Source organism: Lissotriton helveticus, chromosome 9 (assembly GCF_964261635.1).
Source record: "Lissotriton helveticus chromosome 9, aLisHel1.1, whole genome shotgun sequence".
In the NCBI taxonomy this organism is placed as follows: domain Eukaryota; kingdom Metazoa; phylum Chordata; class Amphibia; order Caudata; family Salamandridae; genus Lissotriton; species Lissotriton helveticus.
The window spans coordinates 27,417,648-27,444,475 of record NC_136070.1 but is presented as its reverse complement, the minus strand read 5'-3'; the positions used below and the strand labels follow the sequence as shown (position 1 = coordinate 27,444,475).

The following is a 26,828-nucleotide window of genomic DNA, read 5'->3' as shown; positions in this document are numbered from 1 at the left end:
GTCCTGTGAGTAGTGGCAGGCTCCTGCTTATGACTGTAGGGTATTGTAAGTAGTGGCAGACTCTTGCTTCTGACTGTAGGGTCTTGTGAGTAGTGGCAGGCTCCTGCTTCATCCTGTAAGGTCTTGTGAGTAGTGGCAGACTCCTGCTTCTGACTGTAGGGTCTTGTAAGTAGTGGCAGGCTCCTGCTTCTGACTGTAGGGTCTTGTGAGTAGTGTCAGGCTCCTGCTTCTGACTGTAGGGCCTTGTGAGTAGTGGCAGGCTCCTGCTTCATCCTGTAAGGTCTTGTGAGTAGTGGCAGACTCCTGCTTCTGACTGTAGGGTCTTGTAAGTAGTGGCAGGCTCCTGCTTCTGACTTGTAGAGTTTTGTGAGTAGTGGCAGGTTTCTACTTTTGACTGTAGGGCCTTGCAACTAGTGGCAGGTTCCTGCATCTGACTGTAGGGCTTTGTGAGTATTGGCAGGCTCCTGCTTCTGACTGTAGTTTTGTGAGTAGTGGCAGGTTCCTGCTTCTGGCTGTAGGGTCGTGTGAGTAGTGTCAGGTTCCTAATTCTGATTGTAGGGCCTTGTGAGTAGTGGCAGGCTCCTTCTTCTGACTGTAGGTTTGTGAGTAGTGGCAGGTTTCTGCTTATGTCTGTAGGGTCTTGAGAGTAGTGCCAGTTCCTGGTTCTAACTGTAGGGCCTTGTGAGTAGTGGCAGACTCCTACTTCTGACTTGTAGGGTCTTGTGAGTAGTGGCAGACTCCTACTTCTTACTGGTAGGGTCTTGTGAGTAGTGACAAGTTCCTACTTCTGACTGTAGTTTTGTGAGTAGTGGCGGGCTCCTGCTTATGTCTGTAGGGTCCTGTGAGTAGTGGCAGGCTCCTGCTTATGACTGTAGGGTATTGTAAGTAGTGGCAGACTCTTGCTTCTGACTGTAGGGTCTTGTGAGTAGTGGCAGGCTCCTGCTTCTGACTGTAGGGTCTTGTGAGTAGTGGCGGATTCCTGCTTCTGACTGTAGGGTCTTGTGAGTAGTGGCGGGCTCCTGCTTCTGACTGTAGGGTCTTGTGAGTAGTGGCAGGCTCCTGCTTCTGACTGTAAGGTCTTGTGAGTAGTGGAAGATTCCTGCTTCTGACTGTAGGGTCTTGTAAGTAGTGGCAGACTCTTGCTTCTGACTGTAGGGTCTTGTGAGTAGTGGCAGACTCCTGCTTCTGACTGTAGGGTCTTGTGAGTAGTGGCAGATTCCTGCTTCTGACTGTAGGGTCTTGTAAGTAGTGGCAGACCCTTGCTTTTGACTGTAGGGTCTTGTGAGTAGTGGCAGGCTCCTGCTTCTGATTGTAGGGCCTTGTGAGTAGTGGCAGGCTCCTGCTTCTGACTGTAGTTTTGTGAGTAGTGGCAGGTTTCTGCTTATGTCTGTAGGGTCTTGAGAGTAGTGACAGTTCCTGGTTCTAACTGTAGGGCCTTGTGAGTAGTGGCAGACTCCTACTTCTGACTTGTAGGGTCTTGTGAGTAGTGGCAGACTCCTACTTCTGACTTGTAGGGTCTTGTGAGTAGTGACAAGTTCCTACTTCTGACTGTAGTTTTGTGAGTAGTGTCAGGCTCCTGCTTATGTCCGTAGGGTCCTGTGAGTAGTGGCAGGCTCCTGCTTATGACTGTAGGGTATTGTAAGTAGTGGCAGACTCTTGCTTCTGACTGTAGGGTCTTGTGAGTAGTGGCAGGCTCCTGCTTCTGACTGTAGGGTCTTGTGAGTAGTGGCAGATTCCTGCTTCTGACTGTAGGGTCTTGTGAGTAGTGGCGGGCTCCTGCTTCTGACTGTAGGGTCTTGTGAGTAGTGGCAGGCTCCTGCTTCTGACTGTAGGGTCTTGTGAGTAGTGGCAGATTCCTGCTTCTGACTGTAGGGTCTTGTAAGTAGTGGCAGACTCTTGCTTCTGACTGTAGGGTCTTGTGAGTAGTGGCAGACTCCTGCTTCTGACTGTAGGGTCTTGTGAGTAGTGGCAGATTCCTGCTTCTGACTGTAGGGTCTTGTAAGTAGTGGCAGACTCTTGCTTTTGACTGTAGGGTCTTGTGAGTAGTGGCAGGCTCCTGCTTCTGACTGTAGGGTCTTGTGAGTAATGGCAGGCTCCTGCTTCTGACTGTAGGGTCTTGTGGGTAGTGGCAGGTTCCTGCTTCTGACTGTAGGGTCTTGTAAGTAGTGGCGGGCTCCTGCTTATGTCTGTAGTGTCTTGTAAGTAGTGGCGGGCTCCTGCTTATGTCTGTAGGGCCCTGGGAGTAGTGGCAGGTTTCTACTTTTGACTGTAGGGCCTTGCAACTAGTGGCAGGTTCCTGCATCTGACTGTAGGGCTTTGTGAGTAGTGGCAGGTTCCTGCTTCTGGCTGTAGGGTCGTGTGAGTAGTGTCAGGTTCCTAATTCTGATTGTAGGGCCTTGTGAGTAGTGGCAGGCTCCTGCTTCTGACTGTATTTTTGTGAGTAGTGGCAGGTTTCTGCTTATGTCTGTAGGGTCTTGAGAGTAGTGCCAGTTCCTGGTTCTAACTGTAGGGCCTTGTGAGTAGTGGCAGACTCCTACTTCTGACTTGTAGGGTCTTGTGAGTAGTGGCAGACTCCTACTTCTGACTTGTAGGGTCTTGTGAGTAGTGACAAGTTCCTACTTCTGACTGTAGTTTTGTGAGTAGTGTCAGGCTCCTGCTTATGTCTGTAGGGTCCTGTGAGTAGTGGCAGGCTCCTGCTTATGACTGTAGGGTATTGTAAGTAGTGGCAGACTCTTGCTTCTGACTGTAGGGTCTTGTGAGTAGTGGCAGGCTCCTGCTTCTAACTGTAGGGTCTTGTGAGTAGTGGCAGATTCCTGCTTCTGACTGTAGGGTCTTGTGAGTAGTGGCGGGCTCCTGCTTCTGACTGTAGGGTCTTGTGAGTAGTGGCAGGCTCCTGCTTCTGACTGTAAGGTCTTGTGAGTAGTGGCAGATTCCTGCTTCTGACTGTAGGGCCTTGTAAGTAGTGGCAGACTCTTGCTTCTGACTGTAGGGTCTTGTGAGTAGTGGCAGACTCCTGCTTCTGACTGTAGGGTCTTGTGAGTAGTGGCAGATTCCTGCTTCTGACTGTAGGGTCTTGTAAGTAGTGGCAGACTCTTGCTTTTGACTGTAGGGTCTTGTGAGTAGTGGCAGGCTCCTGCTTCTGACTGTAGGGTCTTGTGAGTAGTGGCAGGCTCCTGCTTCTGACTGTAGGGTCTTGTGAGTAGTGGCAGGTTCCTGCTTCTGACTGTGGGGTCTTGTGAGTAGTGGCAGGCTCCTGCTTCTGACTGTAGGGTCTTGTAAGTAGTGGCGGGCTCCTGCTTATGTCTGTAGGGTCTTGTAAGTAGTGGCGGGCTCCTGCTTATGTCTGTAGGGTCCTGGGAGTAGTGGCAGGTTCCTGCTTCTGACTATAGGGTCTTGTGAGTAGTGGCAGGCTCCTGCTTCTGACTTGTAGGGTCTCGTAAGTAGTGTCAGGCTCCTGCTTCTGACTCTAGGGTCTTGTAAGTAGTGTCAGGCTCCTGCTTTTGACTTGTAGGGTCTCTGATGTAGTGTCAGGCTCCTGCTTCTGACTCTAGGGTCTTGTAAGTAGTGTCAGGCTCCTGCTTTTGACTTGTAGGGTCTCTGATGTAGTGTCAGGCTCCTGCTTCTGACTGTAGGGTCTTGTGAGTAGTGGCAGACTCCTGCTTCTGACTGTAGGGTCTTGTGAGTAGTGGCAGATTCCTGCTTCTGACTGTAGGGTCTTGTAAGTAGTGGCAGACTCTTGCTTTTGACTGTAGGGTCTTGTGAGTAGTGGCAGGCTCCTGCTTCTGACTGTAGGGTCTTGTGAGTAGTGCCAGGCTCCTGCTTCTGACTGTAGGGTCTTGTGAGTAGTGGCAGGTTCCTGCTTCTGACTGTGGGGTCTTGTGAGTAGTGGCAGGTTCCTGCTTCTGACTGTAGGGTCTTGTAAGTAGTCGCGGGCTCCTGCTTATGTCTGTAGGGTCTTGTAAGTAGTGGCGGGCTCCTGCTTATGTCTGTAGGGCCCTGGGAGTAGTGGCAGGTTCCTGCTTCTGACTATAGGGCCTTGTGAGTAGTGGCAGGCTCCTGCTTCTGACTTGTAGGGTCTCGTAAGTAGTGTCAGGCTCCTGCTTCTGACTCTAGGGTCTTGTAAGTAGTGTCAGGCTCCTGCTTTTGACTTGTAGGGTCCTTAATAGCGATTATTAAGGAATCAATATTAAGGACTCGCAAATCGGGATTCATGTAGAAATCGCTAAATAAATTGCGATTCCTACAGCCTCCTTATTTGCGATTAGCAAATTGCTAATCGCAAATAAGGAATAACTCCCCATTCATTCCTATGGGCCAATAAGAATGCGATTTCAAGGGTGTCCAAAAGACACCCTGTAGCACCCCTGAAATGGAAATGTAGCCTGATGTTGCGCACACATGTCCAAAGGACATGTGTGTGTGTAACATACCACTTAGAAAAATGCACTCAAGTGCATTTTTCTAATTTTCTGCTATTTACAGACTTCGCGGTAAATAGCGGCCAGAAATTGCGAATTCGCAAATTTTAAAAGGTTCATGAATAGCATTTAAGGAATCTCAAATTGAGATTCCTTAAATGCGATCGCAATTTGATAATTCGCAATTATTTGCGATTTTTCAAATTGCGAGTTCATGAACCATTGATGAATCTCAAATGCCATTTTTGCGAGCGCAAACGGACGAATTTTGCGATTCGCACCGTTTGCGCTCGCAAAAATGCTTGATGAATCTACCTGTAAATCTTGTAATCTCACCACCTGTTAGGTGGGGCTGGCAGCGTCCTTACATGTCCCCTGTTGGGGCAGCCCATTCGCGTATGGCTTGGGCCACAATAATGGGCGCAGATTGAGGCCGGTGAAGGGGGGGGATAAGTAGGACTAGCATTACTGAAGCCCAGCTGTAAAGAGCTTAGAGACTTATTTACACACGCATGATTCTTTGGCTTTGTATTGTGTGTGATGTAAAGCGCTCTGGCACCCTACTCTACTGGTATGAGTTGCACTATAAAAGAATGAACAGCATGTGAGAGAGGGGACAACAAAGATTGTCACACTGGGCGCCACCAGCGCTAAAGCCGGCTAAGCCTCAAACAACATGCATGTTACATGCACATTTACAAGTCGACCATGCATCTCCTGCCCCGCCGGCACATGATCGACGTGGGTTGGGATCCTGAGCAGCCTTGCTGGAGCCCAGGTGTGGTGGGCCATCCCACAACTTTACCTCCTTGCCAGATCCGGCTTTATGTTGCTCTTGTCCCTGCCTCGTCAGGCTCTCAGCACATGTCCTACAGCAGTGTTGTCCCTTCAAGCCCACTGACCTGGGAGTAACAGAGGAGGAGGCAAAGAGGGAGAACTAGGAGAAAACTTAACGAGTGAGGGGGCAGAGAAAGGGTAGACGAGATCCTGGAGAAAAAGACATGGTGCAGGTAAGGTGGGGGATAGGAGGGAGGAAAAGATATAGGGCCCGATTCACAGAACTAACTTAAGACAAAATCCTAAACTTGCTACTTTTGGTATTCACAGAAGTTGGGATTTTGTCTTAAGTTTGTCTTAAGACAGACTTAAGACAGACTTAAGACAAACTTAAGACAGACTTAAGGCAGACTAAAGACAGACTTAAGACAGACTTAAGGCAGACTTAAGACAGACTTAAGACAGACTTAAGGCAGACTTAAGACAGACTTAAAACAGACTTAAGTTAGGATTTTGTCTTAAGCTTGTCTTAAGTCTGTTTTAAGTCTGTCTTAAGACAAACTTAAGACAAAATCCTAACTTCTGTGAATACCAAAAGTAGTAAGTTTAGGATTTTGTCTTAAGTTAGTTCTGTGAATCGGGCCCAGAGATTGGACTATGAAGAGTAAGAAGCACAGAAAGACACAACGATTAGAATGAAAGTGCTGGATGGAAAAAGTACAAATGTGGTAAAGGAGCGGGCAAGAAAAAGGAGCACCATAAGTGAGTGGAAGAGACATCAAGAAAAAAGAGACAGTGAAAAAGTGAACCAAAAGAAAGAGATGCGAGGATGGTGAAAAGTAGAGAATTTTGTGTGTGCTCGTGTATAAAAGAGGGAGAGAGAGAAATAAGAGAAAGAGGAGCGAGGCCACGTGCCTCGCTAGCTGTGCTTCCTGGGGGAGTGCCACTCGCCTGCTTCAATTGTTGGTGATGCAAGCTTTGCTGCTGGGACTAGAATTGATACTCTTACCTGTTTATCGGTAGTTTGTATTTGTAGACAACAGGCAATTGCTTTCACACAGCTTTTCACTTTGCCTTTTTGTAAGCACTGTCTGTAGAAGTGTCACTTTCCCCCACTTGAAAAGTACTCAATACACCAGCCTCAGAAGGATGGTTTCGCTTTGCCTTTATTCGAATACTTCACCAGCAGGTCACAGCAGATGTCATCAGCAGTCACAACTCATGGAGCACTCTTGCAGAGTCACATCACTAGTAAGAGAGCCACCGTATCCTTGGGGCCTTCGCGGGGCTGTTGGCCTGACCTCCACACGCACTGCTGCTTATGTCCTAGCGTTCAGCAGTGAACCAAGCTCAGCATGCCCTTCCCCAAACTGCGGAGCACGCTAGGTTGTTTATAAAACATATAATACATACTGGGAGATACTGTCACAATGAGCACTGTCACTTCTAAGGAGGTAGCCCTGGCTGCCACTTTTAATAGGACTGCAAAGGCACTTCTAAACACATTGGTAATACTTTAATGGGGCACTACCTGAATTCCTAATAAGGCTCTTAATAATGTTGGGTGATGCTTGTGGTTCTCATCCCATCCCCAGCAGTAAGAGACATTCAAGCTTCCCACCTCACTTCACTATGGCTGGGTTTCCTTCCTCACTCTCCAGCCTGCTAGAGCAAGAAAACAGCCAGAGACGTTTTAAGGAATGAGCTGTGTGGACAACTGTAAAGGCCCCTATCTTCCAAGATCCCTTCTGATAAAATGATCTCTCGCTTTCTCACCTCTCTTTCTCTCATAAGGAGAAAAGTAGTGCATGGCGAGGGCGCAAGTGATAGTTACTTTACGGTGAATTTCAGTGGCTTGGTTAGTTTCAAATGGTATGTTTTATGTGACATTGTCACCTAACTATAACATCCTTTTAACCTTTGTTTTTTCCTGTGACTTTCTAAGGTTTTGTTAATGTAAAGTTAGATATTCTTACAATTCCCAACTATAATGTCACTTTAACCTTTGTTTTTTTCATTGAATTTCTAGAGTTTTTGTAGATAAAGTACATAAAGTACGATGTCTATTGTAATGCACGGCAGGGGGGCTGGCCCTAACCCCTCCTACTCCTTGCCCTCCATTGTCCAAGTCCATACCCCTTCCACCACGCTGCGCCCTGTGTGGCCATTGATCTGCCACCGCCTTTCCCGCCAGCCCTGCACAGTTAGCTTGCTGCCCATACCCACTGCCTCCCTGCCCTCTTTCATCCAAGTCCCTGCACCTGCCCCCTCCCTCCTGCCCTCCATGGTCTGAGGTTTCCTCACTGTCCGGTATCTGATGTTTCCTCACTGTTAAGTGCCGTGTACCATGCCATGTCCTAACCCTGGAAAGCCAGGAAGGGTTCAATGACTCCACAGGTTTAGAAATATGTATACCATGCCATGGAAAGGTAGGTTGCTGGGAGAACTTGACCTGCATTAAATAGCTCTGTTATCTACACTCCACGACTGAGATTTAATTATACAGTACTGTACTGTAAAGAAACATGTAAACATCTGCTTTAACAGTTATTCAGCACACTGACTTATTTACAAGCAGCAGAAACAAAACTGTCGGTATATTTTTTGTAAGAAAAATTAACCATGACACCACAGGTGTTTGTGCAAGGTGTGCGATGAGCTGGTGAAAGGACCAGTGAAAAAGATAAAGAAAAGTGAAATAAAATTAATTAAAATGAAGCTTACAATGACTTGTGTCTAATAACGGTTAAAGCAGATGTTTACATGTTTCTTTACAGTACCCCTGACGAAGGGATCATTCCCGAAATGCATTGGGACCGGAGGAGATTACAATTTTGTTGTTTATATTTTTTTGTACAAACCATGGTCTTTGTTTAGATAGACAATTTTATGTCTAAACTAGGGCATTGAGAATCATTATTTGATTTTCAATGTACAATTTGTGGTGTTGTTTGTGGCAACATGTGTAAATAGAGTAAAAAAGATGAATGAATTAAAATAGATAGAATGAATAAAAATAAGAAGTACATAACTAGTTTCATGTGATTAGTTAAACTTGACAGATGGAGTTCTGTCACTAGCAGTGCGGACAGGGTTGGGTGACAAAGGTCATGTAATGGCACTTTCTTTGATTTCATGGGCGTCCAAAGGTCAGGTGATGTAACTTCCTGTGATGTCACCAGGTCAAAGTTTGTGTGATGTCACTTCCTATGACATCCTCGCGGTGGGTTGTGCGGGCAGGTGATGTCAGTTCCTGTGATGTCATCAGGCCAAAGGTCATGTGATATCACTTTCTGTGATATCAGGAAAGGGTCACATGGCATGTACTGTCATCATCATCATCATCATATTTTATTCGACAATTAAGTCATAAAAGCATACATAAAACCACAGTTTTTCAATAATAAAATTCCAATAAAAACAATTCAATAAATATCTGAGAATGAATTAAACTACTATAGACAATTGCCGAATATCAATTATTTTGAGTGCATAAAAGCTAAAATCATAAAACAAAATCCATCATTTTTAACAGTACAGGGGGTATTGCACATAGGTTACATAAATTGAGTAGGCCCACATATTTACACACAGTCAGCAATAGTAATTCATCAATAATCAGAGCCCTTCCGCAACAAGGCGCATACGGATTACCCAGGCCCATTTCAGAAATTTAGCCATAGCAATAGCAATTACAGGGCAGGGGTCAGTACTTAAAATTCTTAAAGCCTCTGCATACCTTCGTGTGCCAATCGCTCTGCAGATAGGCTTAACCCACATGGCTCTGGGTGCAGAATATAAGGGGCAGAAGAAGAGGAAATGACTTATTGTTTCTCGTTCTTCACCACACTTAGGGCATTTATCCCTACCGTTTTCCCCTGCCCAATTGGCTGTAAAAGACCTAACTGGAAGGGAGCCTACTCTAAATTGAAAGTAGAGTTTACGATCCTGATTTTTCTCTATGGCATCCCAATACAATTCCAGTTCGGTTGGGCCTTAAATTCTAGGAAACGGCCTGTTAGGTGTGAGGAAAAACCCCTTATACATGCCTCTGCATTTACCATCTCCCAATAGCTTACTTTCAGAGTTTTCTTGGAAGGGAATGTAGCATTTATCGGATCATCCCATAGCTCTCTCAGTCCCAACCTAATTAGTAGGGACCGAATGGACTTCAGCCAGTGGATTTTTTGGGAGCCATCTTTTATCATAATCTCCCGTAAACCATGTGCATAATGTTGAAGTTCCTCTGTGGTCCACAGTCGGCGCCAATACAGCAAAGGCCGTAGAGAGGCAAGGTCCTGGACCGCTTTTTGTCCAATATCCCACATGAGAGGTGTTAAAGGAGTACTTATAGGGACGCTAGTTGCTTTACGCAAAAATTCATTTTCTGCTAGCGTCAAATTTTTCAAATTCTGAAATCCCCATAGCTCGGCACCATACAATGTCGAGCTTCACACCTTCATCCTATAGATTTCCAATAGTGGGCTAATGGGCTTTGTTGTTGATAAGCTAAACTTTTTCAGAAGAATACCAGCCTGTTGATGATGTTTTAATACTAAAATATCTAATTGGCTGATCCACCCCAGATCTCTCTGGAGTGTGACCCCCAGATAAGTGAAGGCGTCAACCCGCTCTAGCGGGGCGCCATTCATATACATCGCTCCTCTGAAAGGTTTAGCAGGCCCAGATGGTATACGGCCGTTAAGGACCATAAACTTTGTTTTTGCCGTGTTTATTTCAAGACCTCTCTTCAGACAAAAAATTTCAAAGCGCTTTAAAGCGCGCTGGAGCCCACTTGGCGTTTTTGACATGATCAATGTATCGTCCGCGAACATGAGGATCGGGACCCGCTCACCACACATAGCCGGGGCATCAGTCGGGATCAGGGAGAGGAACTCAGCCACCCCGTTCACGAAGAGCGAGAACAAGGTCGGTGCCATGACACAACCTTGTCTCACTCCCAGCTCAACCGGGAAGGTTTCCGTTACCTCTCCCTGACGACCCCACCGAGCCCGGGCGAAAGTATCCTCATGCAAGCGGACGATTAGGCTCAATAGTTCAGGCGCCATCCCCAACCCTGCAAGGACTTGCCACAGGATTTTACACGGAACAAGGTCGAAAGCCGCCCTTAGGTCAACAAAGACCGCGTACAAGGTGCCTTTCTCTAAGATCACCGTACGCCAATATAACATGATAAACCTAAAGACCTGGTCTTTAGTACTTGTTTTTGGGCGAAAGCCAGCCTGGAGGTGACTCAAGATGTTATCATCATCCATCCAGGACTGGATTTTGCCCAATACAAGTCGACCCACAATCTTTTGGATCGAGTCGATCAGACTTATCGGTCTATAATTAGCTGCTGACGACTTATCCCCTTTTTTGTACACTGGCACTATCTCTGCACCTTTCCATGATTGGGGTACCTCCATCCCTTGTGCTATGGCATTTGCCACATACAGGATATACATCCTCCAGCGGGCTCTGTTATTCAAAAATACATCTGCGGGCATACAGTCCATGCCTGTGGCACGACCCTCATTAACTAGGTCTAGTGCCCTGTCCACTTCTCCTAAAGTGAAAGTGGCTTCTTTATAAAAGGCATGAACAAACACCCCCTCGCTACTATCAGCTACACTGCTGGCATATTGGGGGCTAAAATACTCAACCCATGAGTTTTGGTCAACGTTATTTTGAGGGCTCTCTCTATGCCCTCCCCTGTCCCATTTAAAAATATTCCAAAAGAATTTGGGGTTTTTAGATTTACATACCATTTTGAGATCTTGCCACCAGTTTTGTTCCCATTCCTTTTTTGCAACATATTGAATTTGTCTATAATTTGTGCAGGCCAGTTTTATTTTCCTTAGGTCTTTAGTCTTTAAAGCAAGGCCTAAATCTCCCCTAGCTTGGCGGCAGAGGTCATTATACCAGGTTTCTTCTTTTCTAATCTGGGATCTACTGCCTAGATTAGGTTTGCAAGAATTAGATTTGCAAAAAAATTTTTTTAATTTAGCAAACAGGCTATTATGAATCTCCATCAGGGGTTGATGCGAAGGGCCAAACAAAGTGGCCTCCTCAATAGCTGCTAATGCTCCTTCCAGGTCCTCACTAATATCAGAAATATTTCCTGATGCCCCACAACCTGGCACCACTTAAGGTGGCGCTCATCGTTTGACAATACCAAATCAGGCAAAATTGGTCTTCCAGGAACCACATTCTTTTTATGAAGTCCCAAATTAAACGATGCCGAAAGAGGATTGTGGTCACTCTCGACACGAGCAACCACCTCCATATCTAAGAGAGTACTCCACAACTTAAGCGGGACAAGCAAATAATCAATATTACTTGCCCTTACACCATTGTCAAACGTTTCCTTTCCCATTTTATCTGACAATGTGCGCCCATTAGCAGGCCTTAGCTGATTCCCCATACAGAGGCCCTTCATCTGTATCGCGGCCTCTGTCCATTTTTTTATAGGATTAATACCCAGCTGTGGAATTCCCCACCTGAGGTCCTCCTCCTCTGTTAAGTAAGTATCGTCCAAACCGAGGGGCTCAAACCTAGTATTAAAGTCCCCCGCGATTAATGGTAGTATGCTGGGGGGAGTAGCCTGTGACAATGTTTCTAACTTTGTAACCATATCAGATTTCTTGCCACCTGGAAGCCCCCTTGCATATACATTATAAATATCAATTCTTAAGTCATTTGGGAATTTGAGTCTAACAACTAAAATGTCACTACTTGTCACAGAAAGCTGCTGAATGTAGCATTTAAGACTCTGTCTGACCCATATGACCAGACCTCCCATTGGGCGACCTTGTAATGTCACTTCCGCTACCACTGGCTTTTGATGACTCGACATCCGTGCTCCTTCCTGCAAAGTTTTGAGATGATCCGTCAAGCAGTGGCCAATAAAAAAGGGGGTCCCACACGCAAAATCCCCACGCATTTTCCATAGACTTCTTTAAGACGGGCTACAGCCAAAACTGCTGAACAGAATTACACCAAATTCGTCAGGAAGCTAGATCTTGGTCCATAGATTGCGCTTTTTTTGATTTGGTGTAAATCTGTTTCATAGTTTTTGAGATATTAAGATAAGGAAAATACAGATATTTGAATGGTTGGACTCACAAGAGTCTCAGATACTCTCACTGGAGTGCCAGTTTAAAAATAGAACATTCTGATTGGCCCAGGGAGTTTTATTTCCCTTGGGACATCTCGCTCCCATGAGAGTCAGACTCCCACGAGTGCTCCGATTGGCTGCCAGGCAACATGAGAAAAATGTTGCTGACAACCATTAAAAGACTTGGAGACTTAGTCCCCTCTCCTGAAGTTGTAAAAAACAAAACATATGTTAAGGCAGGGTAGGGACTGAAAACAGTCTATTTGGGGAAGGAGGGCCGCGCAACCTCCCTCCCTGTGTCCCGTTTGGAATCTTTCTTACTGGTCTTAGTGTGCTGGGAAGGTTCTCGACTTTGGTTCTTGAAGGTTCAAATCTGTGCAAGATATGGGCAACCCTTTCTGGAGGCCACGGTGCTGCAGAAAATGAAATAGCCTAGGCAGACTGTGCTTTCTAGAAGAAGTTCCAAGAGGAAAAACCAAAACCTCTGAAGAAGGTGGAGACTCCAGGAACGGAAAGGGAGGAGAAAATCAAGGAGCAAGGGGAGACACCAAAGAAGGAGATGGACATTGAAGACCAGAATTCTAAGAAAGAGTGAATGGCTTCAAGGAACCCAAACTAGAACAGGAGGCACCTGCAGAAAACAAAGGTGCGCCAACGGGAAGGAAAAGTACACCAACCAGGAACAAAGGCACCAACAGAAGCGAGGACACACCACCAGGAGCAAGGAATATTGCAACACACAGAAAGGAAAGGTTCAGGCCCTTATATACTCATGAACAGGAAGTGAATGAACGGGAAGTAAGAAGTCGCCATCTTGAGTAAAGGAGTGATCAAAGGAGGGACCAAAGTTGACTTCGCCGGATTAAGACGGAGTCCGGAGACCCGCTCAAAAGCGACTAAGGCCGCTAGGCATCGGGGACCCGAGCTATCCGGGTCGGCCAGGTAAAGCAGAACGTTGTCTGCATATAGGGCTATCTTATCCACCTGGCTTAAGTCCCATGACCAGCCTTGAATAAATGGATCTTGCCGGATAAGGGCAGCCAGGGGCTCCATTGCCAGTGCAAATAAGAGTGGCGAGAGTGGACACCCCTGATGCGTACCCCGTCGGATCGGGAATACCTCCGACAGCTCCCCATTAATGAGTACTCGGGCTCTGGGATTGGTTTATAAGACTCTGACCAGATGGCGGAACGAGGGACCGAAACCCATCCTGTCCAGCATATCCTGCAGGTACTCCCAATTCACCGTATCGAAGGCCTTCTCAAAGTCTAAGAGGAGTAGGGCCAAATACGGGGTTAGGCGCTCCCGGTGGGCCAGAGCCAGGTGAAGCTGACTAATGCAGTGACGAGTACCTCTGGCCGGCATGAACCCGCATTGGTCGGGGTGGACAAGGTCCTGCAGGAGAGGGCGAAGCCTCTGAGCCAGGATCGTGGCGAAGATCTTGATCTCCATATTGATCAGTGAGATCGGACGGTAATCCGCACAGCTCAAGGAGGGCGGCTGCGTCTTCGGAATAACCACGATAGTGGCGACATCCGACTCGGGCGGGAATTACCATGTCTCCGTCACGTGGCGGAAGAGATCCACCAGATGGGGGGCCAGGATATCACGGAAAGCCACATAGTACTCCTGAGGATACCCATTGGGACCTGGCGTTTTACCGGGGTGCAAGAGCGAGATGGCGTCCTGGACTTCCTCCAGGGTGAAGGGTTGGTCCAAGGCTTCCGCAGTCTCCGGACGGAGACACGCAGCTGGGTACCAGTCCCCTCCAGCAAGTCAGCCAGCGAGGCCTCCGGGAGCGGGGTGCATAGAGGGCCGCGTAGTAGGCAGCAAAGGTTTGCGCGATTGCCGAGGACGCCACGTGGAGAGTCCCGGTGCTCGAACGGATCTCCGGAATGATTCGGTTGACTTTGGGATAAGACACAAGATTGTGGAGGAGTTTGCCATTCTTATCACCCCACCCATAAATACGGGCAACCGAGGCGTGCCATAGCGTCTTAGCCGATTCCAACGAGACCCGACGGATCTCCTCATGTACCACCGCCAGTTGGCGAGAGTAATCCCTCGGGTCACCAGTGGATTGGGCTGCCTCAAGCTGTGCTGCCCGGGATTCTAGCTGGGCAAGCTGAGCCGTTTGCTCCGACTGCTTTGCGTGGACCAGTCCACTGGCCACCCCCCAAATCACGGCCTTGCGGACCTCCCACAACGTTCCCCGCGAGGTGACCTAGCCAGTGTTGGTGGAAAAAAAGGAATGCAGTTCCTGTCCAAGGTACTCCAACATCACAGAGTCCTGCAAAAAACAGGCATTGAGCCGCCAAACCGCTCGGGGGCCCGACGGTGGGGAGCCTAAATGGAGGGAGAGGGGAGAGTGATCCGAGATCCCCCTGGGCAGTATCGTAGCCCCAGAAACTAGTTGGCAGTCCGTGGCCGACATTAAGAGGAGGTCGATTCGGGAATGAGTGTGGTGGGCTGCCGACGTGTGGGTGTACTGTTCCTTCCGGGGGTTCCAGACCCGCCAGACGTCACAGAGGCCAAGGGCTGAGGACCAGCTGGATAGGAGCTTCGCGGAGGCGACCCGGGTTCCGGATGGGGTCCCTGTCATATCACGCCAGGGCTGCAGAACGGCGTTAAAATCTCCTCCTACCACCATAAGACCCTGCGGGAGGGAGGAGATCACTTGTGTCAGGTGACGAAGTGTCGAAGGCAAAAGTGGGAGGGAAATGTAGAGACACAAGAGGCTCAGGGGGCGCCCCTCGAAACAAAACAAAACAAACAAGCGAGGAACAACGGTCCCCCGTCCTCCCAACCCCCACAACTCCCCCCACCCTACACTTCTGAAGTGGAAGCATCTGTCGCCCAGAACCCCAACTACTAACTACATCCCAAAGGTAATTTGCTAATCTAAAACAGTTAGCACACAATCAGTCAGGAGCATGGCTGAATCGGACCCCCCTCCATATATACGGATGCATGCCCACAATAAAGAAACATGGAGTGAATAACCATAAGTCACACGATGAGTCAAGTTCAGGATGGCAGTAAGACGGTGAACCTTGGCCGGATCTCCCAGCGGAGCCAAGAGAGAGCCCCCGTCGCGGGGCCAAAGGTAGGTGCATCATTTCAGGCCCTGAAGGGTAAAGAATGCAGGCATACACCCTGTACCCCCGCTCACATCCCCTCCTCCCCGCCAGCGCCACGGATCACGGGGCTGCCCGACAGCTCTGAGTCTGACATGGCCCTCCGACGGGCTACATCTGATCACGGGGCACTACCCATGTCGATGAGGGAGGACACCAGGGTGGGGGAGGAGGCCCTCTGGCTCAAGGCCGGACTCATGGAGCGTCAGGGTCCCGCCCCCGGCGATCGAGAACTCCTCCACCCTTCGGTTGCCCCGCCGCCTGGACCCCGTGCGGCGCCTCCGCACCTTGGGCACCTCCCGGCCGGGTCGGCCCGTGGCCTTTGAGACGGGGGGCCGTACCAGGTAGGAGGGGCCGCTCTTCCGTAAGCCAGGTCCATGCCGCCTGGGGAGTGTCAAAGAAGGTCTCTACCTGAAAGAAAACCTTAAGGCGGGTCTTGAAGAGAAGCCCATAGCCGAGGCCCATGGCTCTGAGTTTGTGCTTGACCTCATCGTAAGACCGGCGTTGTGTCTGCACTTCCCCAGAGTAGTCCGGAAAGATCATGATCCTGGAATTTTGGAAGTGCACTGGACCGTGCACCCTGGCGGCCTGCAGAATCACGTCCCTGTCCCTGAAATTGAAGACTCGAAGAATGATGGGGCGGGACGGAGTCCCAGGAGGGGGTTTAGGAGCAAGAGAGCGGTGAGCTCGCTCCACCGCGAACCAGGGGGAGAGCTTTTCTTTGGGGACCAAGGACCGGATCCAAGTCTCGATGAAGAGGTCAGTGCGTCCCTGCTCCACTCCCTCCGGAAACCCCAGGAGGCATAGGCTGTTTCTCCGGGCCCTAATTTTGGCGTCCTCTGCCCTGCGAGGTAACTCCGTGGTCTGGGCCTGCAGGCGGATCATCTGGGATTTAAGCATGCCCACCTCATCTTCCACCGTGGAGAGACGGGACTCCGCCTCCGCAATACGTGGCGTAGCATTACAGAGATCTGGCCGGATCAATGCCACGTCAACCCGCACTTCCCTGATCTTGGTTTTGACAGATGCCTGCGATGCACTGATCGCCTGCAGGAAAGTGGAGAGGCCACCTCCAGTCGCCCCAGGTGTCGTCGCAGCCCCGACCGCCGGATCCTGGTCAGCCTTGGTAAATTGGTCCATTTTCGTTTGAGTTGAGGGCCCACTGGCCTGAGAAGCGCGGTTCCTGCCCATGGACCCAAAAGGCAGGTGGAGGTGCTCGCCTGGGGGGAGGGGGGAGGGGGGGGGGGAAGGGGGCACGCACACAGCAGCACCTATGCCAGCGCCCCGCCACGCGGTATGGCAGCCGATCCCTTCCCAGACCCAACGATAGAGGGAGGTGACCGGTCACCAGAACAGCGCACCCCACGAAACAGTGGCGGCCCTCAGGGCAATTCCAGGGGCCTAGACTCAGGACTCCTCCACAGGCCCCCAGCACGAGATCCTTGACCTCCAGACTGAAAGAGGGGGCAGGCACACACGTGCGCCACCCGACCAGGCAGCCGGTCTGCCCCACGTTAGGCCCCAACGTTACCACAGCCCACAATCGATGGGGGGGGGGGGGAGAGGAGAACCCTCAGCAGCAGGTGCAGGTAGGCCGGGGGGGCTCGACGGACTCCCGAATCAAGCAAACCCCCCTCCGGTATCTCGATGTGCAGGCAGAAAAAAAGGGGGGGGCGCTCACCCTCCTGCAGGGCCTATTGTCCGCAGACCCTCGCATCCTCGGACCCCGAAGACAGCCCAAGATGAGGCCGGCGGTCGTGGCCCCCAGCACCTCTCACAGTCCCCGCTCCCACCCCCCGTCGGGGGGTGCTACCTCTGCAGCTGGGCCCTAGGGGGCGGCGCCCTAGCTGGGGACCCAGACGTAACTTCAGGAGGACCCAGCAGGCAAATCCGGCTCAGAGTGGGCCCAGGCTGCCCAACGCCACCACAATGGTCAGGCCCAGAGCCTCACCAGGCCCGGGTCTTCCTTCTCCGCGGCCCGACTCGGCCGCCGCAGCATGCGGGTGGTGGAGGGCCCACACCGCTGCTCCCCCCGCCTCCTCACCTCGCCTGGATCACGTAGCAGGCCGCCGCCCGCTCAGCCGTCATCGCCGCCGCTCCGGCCGGCACGGCATCTGGGGCCCGACAGCCCACCACTCCACCGGGCGCTCAAGTCCGGATCAGCCCCTCCAGGTCGCCGGCAGAATCGGAAGCGGCTAGGCAGGGGGAGGCTCCGCTTCAGTGCTCCCAATAGCAGTCCTCACCGGGTACCGCCGCCTCCGCCGGGGGAGCCTCAGGCGCCGCTCTGCTCCCTCCGCCCCTACCAGGTGCCTCAGGGTCCGCCCTTCACCATCGCGGACACCGAGGCTGAGGCCAGTTCGCCTTCTCGGACCACCGCTCACTCCTCCGCTCCCGACAGCGGCTGTCACCCTCCGCAGGTATAGGCAACAGTGCGGGAAGGTGGACTGCCAGGGTATTCGGCCGAAGAGTCAGGCCTGCAGAACGGGTCACGCGGGTGCCGCCATTTTGTTGATGAGAGGCCGTCCGGAGTGGAGGACAGCACGAGCGGCCCAGGCCGCAGGCAGGTCGGCCCAAGGGGGTTCAGGGCAAAGCAGACAGGTTTTCAGAATCGCCCCAGAGACCACGGAGTGGTGATGATCAAGAGCAGTGGGCCGATGACGGAGGGGGTCTGGAGCACTCTTAGAGTGCGACCTCCATCTTGATGCCTCAAGCCACCCATCCATTTTATATTTTTTTATGTTGTGTATACATGCTCTTTATATTTGATTCTTTCGTTTGACAGAGCTTATTCCTGGCATTTGACAGTGCTTATTTCTTGTATTTGATCGTTTGATTCCTTGCATTGGACGTCCATTATTACTTGCATGTGTTTTACTGTTATTATCTGCTTGTGTTTTATCCCTTGCATTCCGTCCATCATCTTGTGTGTTTTGAACCCAGATCTGTGACTGTGGGTGAATGTTTTGCCAATGTGCAACATTCCGTCCATCATCTTGTGTGTTTTGAACCCAGATCTCTGACTGGCGGTGAATGTTTTGCCAATGTGCAACATTCCGTCCATCATCTTGTGTGTTTTGCTATCCCTTGCATTTGACAGTTGGATTACTTGTGAGTGTTTTATTACTATTATTTGCTTGTGCAGACACACATACATATATATATATGAATATATATACACATTTGCATGTTGTTTTAGCTGATGCATTTGACATCTGGGAATGTCCTTCTGTTAGAGAGTGTTCTATTAATTAAACCCCACGCTTCATTTTGGAATTGCCTTTTGTAGGTACATTTGCCTCATTTTGTGAGTGCTGAGTTTCTCTTCCAAGTGTTTCTTCTTGCCTTACTGAGTGCCACGTCATGGGAGTGCTGAATTTCTTTTATTTTGGAGTGTAAAGCAAATCAGGGGTGTGTAGGGTTTTCTGTGATTGGATGTATGTTAGTTGATTATAACTGCATTTCAAACTTCTTATAAAGTCGTGCCTTCAAATTCTATGGACTGGAATGGATACAAACCAATCCTGGCGGAACGACTAAGAACTTGGATAACATAAAGAGAAAAGTGAGATGTTCATCAGACTGGATTTGCTACAAAATTGACTCTACAATGTACAACAGTGGGTCATCAAAGTGTTTAACCACTAATCACGTTTGTAATGTAAGTAATAACATAAGAATTATTATATAGCACTATACTTAACAGCACTCTTGTTCAGACTTTATGTGTTGCATGTATTTGCAGCCTTGAAAAAGCTGCTGGCCTGCACACTACAATAGGGGTGAAATGTGTGGGGGCTGGTACAACAATAACTGCAACTTGATGACCAGATGTTCTCCTACATGTGGAGTCAAGAGCCTGACCCCATAGGCATTAGAAGTGCCTTCTCAGGGCGCACAGGCACTTGCAATGCTTAACAAGCAGTAGGTCTTGCCTATGCGAGGTGTATTGGCATTGTCAATATTTTTTTACCATGTTGCACCACTGCGCAGCATGGTTACAAAAAAATTCCAAAAAAGAGTTGTGACGTAGGCAGCATTGACCACATCATTGTGGTTTACTTTTTAACTTTCAGAAATGCTTCACAGCAGGTGGCTAAAAACAATATTGATAAAACCAATAGATCTTGCATCGGTGAGGCAGATTTGCTTTGTCAATGCTTGTTTTTTTCTGGCTGGAGGGGAAGGGCAAACAAGAAAGCAGGACGCAGAAGCAAAAAACAGGAGATAGTGTGAGGTGTGAGTTGGGAGCAGCAAGAACACAGAGCGCGGGGTTGAGGGGGCGAGGCAAACAACAGTGGGCCAAGCAACAACAGGGAAGGAACAAACAAAGAAAGAGGAAGTGAAGCTGTCATGAGCTGACCAAAGACAAGCAAGGAAATGAGAGTTATGATGAAGTCAATCAAAGATAAGCAATGGGTGGGAACTAATGCCCCATGAAACTAACAAAGTGTCTCGCACGCGACAGCGCATCGGCTGTCTCAGTCGAGACCTAATAACTTCACTTCCTCATCCTTCACAGCGTGAAGTGCAGTGTCTGATAACAAAATAACCGCACTTCGTTGGTCATCACACATGACTTGAAAATACTCCCACACAGGCTCAAAGAAAAGGCAACATGCTTCCAAAGCCAGAGCGTAGCTTGCTATCCATGTGTAAACATGCTTTTGTGTCCTACAGAGTGGCAGTAAGCGCTATAACAACAATAAAATACAATACAACACGTAGCCACTGACTGACTGAACCACCCAATGAGCCTCTTGGCAGTGACATGGTGCCGCATGGTCAGGGTTCATTCACAGTGCCCACACTCAGGGGCAGAAATTCCCCACCTGATATGGACAATCATGGCATTACCGATTAAGTTCCTACCTAAGCTCGCTTCTTCCACAGTCGAGACAATCACTTTGGTGGAGTACATCACAATTTTCACTGCTGGTATGGTGGAGGATTTACTTCTGTCACTTTGGCAAACCAAAATTTTCCCAGCAAAACTATAAATTAACTTCACAGCCTCATCAGTTCAGTTCACCTCACCAAGCACTGGCAATGCCAACAGGTCTTGCCTTAGGAAGCATGTTATGGTTTTATTTTTTCGAAAGCAGGCATTACAGAAAACACATGTTTGAAAGTAAAGAAATAAGTAAAAATTCTGTCTCTGATATATAGCTGGTGTATGCTTGAAAAGAAAAATACGTACAAAGTGCACTCCTTTAATGGCGGTGGGCACACATAATCAGGCTTAATGCAGCCACCCTCAGTTCAACACATTCATTGAAGTAGGCTGAACCACTGCCCCATGCTGTGGTGGGCAGAGGCAAAATGTGAGTAACACCTGAACTGCCCAATGGATGAAGACAGCTGACCTAAAGTCCCCGCATGTTATTATACATGCCTGTATGCGAACATGACCCGAAGGTATCATGAGAGAGCTTTACAGAGTGAGCACAACAGTAATAACATATATATATATATATTTTAAATCCAAATTGCCCTCTCGAGCAAGGACGCACTCCCTTGCAGATAAAACCATCAGGTTTATTTCCATTGAAAAACCAGCACAGGCAGACCAAGTATTTCCAGCCTGACGCGTTTCGAGGTACACCCTCTTACTCATAGGCAATGCGGCACGCAGGGGGCTCCAATTTGCTCATTTGAATATATGCCTCGCCCGTGGTGGGCCATGTGAGTACGTTTGGGTTACAATGCATGTTGGGCTTAGTAGTCCTTAATTGGAGTATTCCTTTTCCTTTAGTAAGTTCTGCGTGATCGCACATAATTGTAAAATCCATCGTTTACCCTCTGTGGGCCCTGGTCTGCCTCCGGTTTTAATTGTTCGTATCTGCAGTGCTGCATGACATTCTGGCACAGTTCCAGGTCACAGCCTCTCGACAGGATTGAAGATGGTGCCGGCCTTCACGCTGGGGCCGCCGTGAGACTTTTTTTATCCAAATTGCCATCTCGAGCAAGGACGCACTCCCTTGCAGATAAAACCATCAGGTTTATTTCCATCGAAAAACTCACTCCCATCAACCCTCCGAACCACTGCCTCTATCTTCAAAACAGATCTCAAATCTCTTCTCTTCATAAGACACTTCCAGGCTTAATTCAACTCTCTGGGCTCGACAACGCGGATGTTTGCTGCTGCGAGTGCTTGGAGATGGAGTTTCGATTTGCCCTGACCCACGAATAAGGAGTTAATAAGTAGTGACATTTTCGCCTTTTTCATTCCAACAATCAAGCGTACCTCTGGACCTTTAAGTGGGCGCCCTTATTTATTTGAGGGCACATCAAGTGTGCACCAGACGAGGAAGCCGTTCCGTCCCTTAGGATTGTTTAATCCCCTGTGAATTAAGCTCTAAGTACCCTTGTCCTGATGAAGCCATAAGAGACAACTGGCGGAAACGCTACTGCGTCGACACCATTGTGATAAGGAGTCCCCATAAATTTGCATTGTTTGTTTGATTTCATGCGCCCTGATAAATATATTTTGTTTAAGAGAATCTATATCTCAGGCGCTGCAAGGATTTCCTTTTTTGATGTGTATCACTCTAAGTTAGGGGTGGATATTGTGAGAAGTTTATTTTTATTTTTGTAGGGTACACTGTTGTATATGTAGTGTATATATTGTAAATGTGAGATGTATATATATATATTGTATGTTTTATGATTTAATATAACCTTGTTCTTGTGTGCCACCCTGTCCTGTGACACGTATACATGTCCTTATAACTTGTGAAGTTTGATTTGATTGCAAATATTTGTAAATAACAGGATGATTAAATATATCTTGTTTAAGAATTAAATGCTGAATTGATCCCTTAGTACCACTTTTTTATCTTTTTGATGTCCCTTGCTCAGCTATGGGAGGGTGATTTGGGTAGAACCCCTTTATAATTTTCTATTAATTCAACTCTCTTTCATGTCCCCCAAGACTGCTTGTCATTCATTTGAACGCAACGCCGTAAATATGTCTCCTATACCTGTATTAACCTAGTTCTTGCACCTCTTATTTTATCTTTACCTTTTTAATTAGTCTGATTATATTTGTGAATTGTTTGTGTGTAATTTTCCTTATGTAACATACTTTGGTCTATTGTAAAGCGCTCCGATACCTTTGGGTGAACTCTGCGCTATATAAAACTGCATTAAATACATGTATTTTCCTGTGCCAATGCTTGTTGGTAGCAGGCGTCGACTGCACTGCCAGAGGGTCAGCCTGACACGAGGCCGGCGCGCCCCCGCGCATGCGCGTCCACACCGCGCATGCGCACTGAGACCCGGAGGCCGGCCCCTGACCTGGCCGCAGCAAGGTCACGCGACCACAACACCAGCCCCACGCACGGCAGTTTCGAAGATCCTCGCAGGCGCGAAAGGAACGTTCGCCAGAGACTGGCCGTTAGTTCAACGAATCTGCCCGTCGTTTCAAACTGAAGCCCTCTGTCCGTTATTACACCTTAACTGACGCGCTAACTACGGCGTCAAGTAAGGCAGAGCCTGGAGGCAGCCAGGTGATCCCAGCCAATCAGAGAGGCAATAAAGTAAATGGTGTTAAAATACCACAGCTGGGATTTGTTGGCTGGTCTCTGCTTTACGGTATTGGACGGAGAGCTCCTCGCGGCTGGCCATTGGCTTTGGTATTTCGTCGCCTCCACTTTCCTCGCTGATTGGCGGAGGAGCCCGGCCAGAGGTGGATTGGCTACGGGGACTGGTGGAGTTCCGCCCCGCTTGGCACGCCGTGTAGCTGCTGCACGCGCCGCCCCGGGGTGGGCGGGCCTCGGTGACGTCATCGCTGGGAAGCCGCCGCCGCCGCGTCCGGGAGGAGGGGGCCTGCCCGTCGGTGTGAGTGCGCCGGCGCCCGGGCCTGAGGAGCCGGAAGACCCCGGACACCCGCCAGCTGGTGAGTGGAGGCGCCCCGCGGCGCGAGCACGCTTCCGGGGCTCGGACCCGCGGCCAGGGGCGCGTCACCCCCCCTCAGGGCCGGTACCACAGTTCAGAGGCCCCCCCCACCCTGCACCTGCCCCTCCCCGTGGCCCCCGCCGGAGAGCGCCCCCCGTGGGTACAGGCCGCCCCCACCGGGGCCTCCAGGGCGCGCGGGACTCACCTGACAGGAAGGTGCGCTCCTCCCGGGCAAAGGGGCGGGGCCAAACGACCGTTGGGCGTGGAGGAGTCGCACGTGGCCCCACCCACACTTCCGCGGGGGCGGGTCTTGTCTGTCAAGGCTCCACCCACTCTTTTGGCTCCCCCTACTTGTCTGTCAAAGGTTGTTTACTTTCTCTACAGATCCGCGGGGGCGGGTCTTGCCTGTTCAGGCTCCTCCCACTCTGCTGTGAAAAGCTGCTATCTTTGCTGTCTTTATAAATCCGCGGGGGCGGGTCTTTTCTGTCTAGGCTCCTCCCACTCTGCTGTTGAGCTCCTCCCACTACTGTGAATAGCTGTTATCTTTGCTGCCTTTATAAATCCGCAGGGGCGGGTCTTGTCTGTCAAGGCTCCTCCCACTTTTCTGCCAAAGGGTGTTTACTTTCGATACAGTTCTGCGGGGGCAGGTCTTGTCTGTCCAGGCTCCTCCCACTCGGCTGTGAAAAGCACCTCCTACTGTGAAAAGCTTTTATCTTTGATGTCTTTATAAATCTGCAGGGGTGGGTCTTGTCTGTCTAGGCTCCTCCCACTCTGCTGTGAAAAGCTCCTCCCACTAATGTGAATAGCTGTTATTTTTGCTATCATTATAAATCCGCAGGGGCAGTTTTTGTCTGTCAAGGCTCCTCCCACTCTGCTGCCAAAGGTGTACTTACTCTGCAGTTCCGCGGGTGTGGGTCTTGTCTGTCAAGGCTCCTCCCACTCTTTTGGCTCCTCCTACTTGTCTGCCAAAGGTTATTTACTTTCTCTACAGATCCGTGGGGGCGGGTCTTGCCTGTTCAGGCTCCTCCTACTCTGCTGTGAAAAGCTGTTATCTTTGCTGTCTTTATAAATCCGCGGGGGCGGGTCTTGTCTGGCCAGGCTCCTCCCACTCTGCTGTGAAAAGCACCTCCTACTGTGAAAAGCTTTTATCTTTGATGTCTTCATAAATCTGCACGGGTGGGTCTTGTCTGTCGAGGCTCCTCCCACTCTGCTGTGAAAAGCTCCTCCCACTACTGTGAATAGCTGTTATTTTTGCTATCATTATAAATCCGCAGGGGCAGTTTTTGTCTGTTCAGGCTACTCCCACTCTGCTGTGAAAAGCTCCTCCCACTCTGCTGTGAAAAGCTGTTATCTTTGCTGTCTTTATAAATCCGCAGGGGCGGGTCTTGTCTGTCCAGGCTCCTCCCACTACCGTGTCAGCTGTTATCTTTGCTGTCTTTATAAATCCGCAGGGGCGGGTCTTGTCTGTCCAGGCTCCTCCCACTCTGCTGTGAAAGGCTTTTTTTTCATTGTCACCATAGGTCAGTGGGGGCGAGTCTTGTCTGTCTTGCCTCCTTTCACTCTGCTGCCTCCCCCCCCATTCTGCTGTGAAAGGTTGTTTCCTTAGCTGTCTATACAGATCCGTGTGGGTGAGGCTTGTCTATCCAGGTTCCTCCTACTATTCTGGCTCCTCCCACTGTGTGATGAAATGCGGTCTGCAAATCTGTGAAGGTGGGGCTTACTTGCAAGGGCGTCCGCAGAAATGTTTCCAGGGGGGGGGGGGGAAACTTTTAACTTCATCACTCGCCTTCCAGGGGGGGGGGGCAACATTTTAACTTCTTCACTCGCCTTCAAGGCACGTTTAATGCAGACGGCCCATTGTCATTCTTTATGTGATGATCAGCAGCAGAGAATGACAATGGGCCTGTCCACAGTCTGCTCGAGGTCGGGGAGGGGCTGCTGCAGCCTCTAGAGTTCAAAGAGAAGTGCGAGAGGCCCCAAGTGAGAGAACATTTAAACTCCTGGGGCTTCTCACAGGGGAACAGCCTGCTGTAATCTTGAACATTACGGACCAAAAGGAATGGGACCGGCGATCCAGGGGGGGCAAGCGCACCCCCTTGCCCTCCCCTGCGGACGCCCATGCTTACTTGTCTGTGTTCCACCCACTCTGCTGTTAAATGGGACTGGCTCCTTGGTTCTGCTCTCCACTGCTCTGTGAGGGTGGGGCTTGCTGTCCAGTCTCCTCCCACTCAATGTGAAAGTAGCTCCTTCTGCTGTGTCCCCAGAAGTCATAGCAAAACCATTTACATATGGCTGGGTACAAACTGGAATGCCATGGTGAGCAAAAAAACCGATGGATTTAGGCCCGGATCTCTGTACTGGGGTGAATGTATGACATTGTTCCGCATTCTGTCCATCAACTGTTGTTTTTGCATTTGTCACCCAGAGTGGGACGGGTATGCCCAAATGTGGGTCCAGTGCTCACCATGCCACTGGAATCAAGCTATCCTGGCTGAAGAGGGGTGAAACCCCAAACCGGTGCTAGGATGCATGTTTCCAGTCCAGGGAGAACCTGGCTTGGCAGTTCGGGCTGGACTGTTCCCATGAGGCACAGGATCAAGACTGATTTGCATATGGCTGGGTTCAAACTGGAATGGCATGGTGAGCTAAAAAACGATGGATTTAGGCCCAGATCTCTGTACTGGGGTGAATGTATGGGATTGTTCTGCATTCTGTCCAACTGTTGTTTTTGCATTTGTTACCCCGAGTGGGACGGGTATGCCCAGACTGTCACCCAGAAATCCGCTGGGCGGATCCAGTCTGTTCAGTCTCTTCCCTCTCTAATGGTTCCTCAACGCTTATCTGAAAGGTTGAGTGGCTCCTTGCTGTACCCTAGGTATCCTTCAGGGTGGTGCCTGGCTTTCCAGTCTCCACCCTCTGCTGTGCAAGGCTGAGTGGCCCCTGGCTCTGACCCTGCATCTCTGCAGGGGTAGATGTTACCTGTCTAGACTCACCTCCTGTACTGTCCACCCTGTTATAAATGGCTGCCCTCCGTCTCCTTCACTGGGCTCTGGTTCTACCAGATGGTTGTATGTGCCTGGGCTACCCTTGAGCACGTTGCTCTGCAGGGATGTTGTTAGTACTGTTAAAGTTCCCTCTGTATGTATGAGTAAAATCTTTAGTAGGTGAACAATTCATAGTTGAAAAAATTAAAACTTAGTTTTGCTTATTTAAAAAGTACTACCTAGATGCAAACATTATTTTGCTAATCAATGGGGAATTTTAAAATTATAAACTGATATCATCTTTTTGTAGTGACTCGTTTTATTGAGTACAAAGGTCGCTGTATTCGCTGTATAAACATATCATTACATTTTAGACTGCTAAAATGTCCGAGCTTTGTGCCTGGCCCAGGATTAAGATGAATCCCATTCTCCCCCCCCCCCCTTTTTTTTTTTAAATAACGCAAAAGGTCTTTATTTAATTACATCAACTCTTGAT

General features: G+C 49.4%; 1 protein-coding gene across 1 annotated transcript in view; it reads left to right on the top strand.

Moving 5' to 3' along the window:
• Positions 1-23,093: 23,093 nt before the first annotated feature.
• ARHGAP5 (Rho GTPase activating protein 5) overlaps positions 23,094-26,828 on the top strand; it is a 631,911-nt gene continuing 628,176 nt past the window's right edge. The window contains exon 1 of the mRNA XM_078659393.1: positions 23,094-23,349. The gene's annotated coding sequence lies outside the window, so the exon portion shown is untranslated. The remainder of the gene's footprint in view (positions 23,350-26,828) is intronic.